The sequence below is a fragment of the Dreissena polymorpha genome, chromosome 7 (genome assembly GCF_020536995.1).
Source record: "Dreissena polymorpha isolate Duluth1 chromosome 7, UMN_Dpol_1.0, whole genome shotgun sequence".
Classification (NCBI taxonomy): Eukaryota; Metazoa; Mollusca; class Bivalvia; order Myida; family Dreissenidae; genus Dreissena; species Dreissena polymorpha.
In genome coordinates, this window is record NC_068361.1 from 6,167,650 (window position 1) to 6,169,639 (window position 1,990).

A 1,990-nucleotide genomic window follows, 5' to 3' on the forward strand; every position below is an offset into this window, starting at 1 on the left:
TATGTTCATATGTTTTCATCGTAGAACCATTGTTGACATGTTTACTTTAATCGGTAAATGAAGTGCGTTTTAGAGAATATGATTTGATGCACAAATGTACATATGTATACAACCATCATTTCGAAATATGACAATCTTCATAAGATTTGACATTGACGAAAGAAAAAAGTCTTTAATGTTCATTGTGTAAAGAGCAAACAAATATACCGGTTAATTTCAACTATGTTAGTGTGTTCATTAACAAAATAATTTAATCTATGGTCGAATTTGTTGCATTTTCCCAGAAAAGGTTAAGCAAATGCTTTGGAGTTGACTCTATAAACAGTATGTATCGCTTAATTATTATTTATGACATTCGTAATATAATTGTCTTGATAAATGCAAACATGCTATATTTTGAAAGCGAAGTGTTTACTCTATTATCGATTTTAATAAAGCAAGTGGGTGCAAATGTCACCTCGCCACACCTTACTCATGGGCGCGTAAGTAAAAATCAATATTTTGTTACATTCGCGTATGATTTAATCATTTCTAAAGGGCAGTAAATTGTGTCCGCATGCAAAAAACTAAAATGACAACAGTCTCACATATTCATCTTAGGTGTTGTTGTTGTTCTCTAAAAAATATACATTCTATCTGTGACGCTTCATCTGAAGTATGGTTTAGTTTAAGTTTGTATTTACAATAGGAGGAAGTGCATGAGATTACAGGGCATACTAGTGCGCTTATCATTGAAGGTCAAAGTTTCAAAGTGTAAGCATTCGAGTAGTGAATGAAAATGGAATAGGTTACAAATCATTTTTGCTTGCAATTCGGTGAACACAGTTTTTTGTACACACGTTAATAAACATGCCTTATATGTATGTATTAACATCGCAAAGTGTTTAAAGGCCCGTATAGAATATAAGCATTTATATATAAAAATATAAAATATTATAAATAAACGGATAATCGCTACCAGAGTGAAAAGCTATTCGTTTAGAGTAAACAATCTTAGAAAGAGGATATCAGCTTAAATGGGTTCCAGCCTCGGTGTTACGGTGCGCATCGAAGTGAAAAACAATACAAATTGTTTGCTCACGAATCAAGAGGCATCAGTAAAGAATGGCGTAATTATTATTTCCCCTAAACCTATTCCAGCTGGTGAAATGGGGTCGGTAGAGGGAAGAAAATATGCACACACAGCCACTGGCTCTTTTGGCGTCGTGTCCTGGGATGTAGAAAGCAAAGATCGCAAAGTAGTCACTATGCGAGCGGGCGTTTCATCGACCGGAAGTGTAGGTGGTTCTGTGTTTCCGGAACAATGAGCACATCACACCAGGCTCTGGCCCTGGTCACGGTCATTGTCGATGCAAAGTCGCAGACCGAACGAGAATAAAGATGCAGAGAGAGTAAGATTTTTTTCAAAGTCATGTATGTCTTATTTTGTTTGATAATCAGATATATTATATTAAGACCTACATGATTGACATAGTTATAAACAAAGTTATACATTTCATGCAATGGGATTCTGCTAAATGTATCTCACAAACTCTTCTTGACTTCAGATTGCTCTGGTTAACAAACACCCACCATTAAAATATGACTTGCAGATCAATAAATCAGAAACCACTGGTTTGATTTTAAATAAAGTCACATGGGCATTTACAGCGAAATATCTTTAATCGGCTGGACACCGGACAAGCAGTATTCAAGCCAAATATTTGGCATATTTTTCTTTTCATCAGTCATGTGGATTTGATTCAAGTTTTACTGTCTTGATTGAACCGACATTAATCCTTAGCCTACGCTCTTTCTAAGCGAAGAGTGATTTTCTGGATATAAAGCAGAGTCATATTCAATTATAATCAATGGAATGCACACATACGTTGTACAATCATAATACGCATCGAAAGCCAAATGGTTATTGAAACGCCCCCGATCTATTACACCACGCGGTCTGGTTACAATCAAAACTACATGACGCTTTCATATCAACAGTCAAGCAACT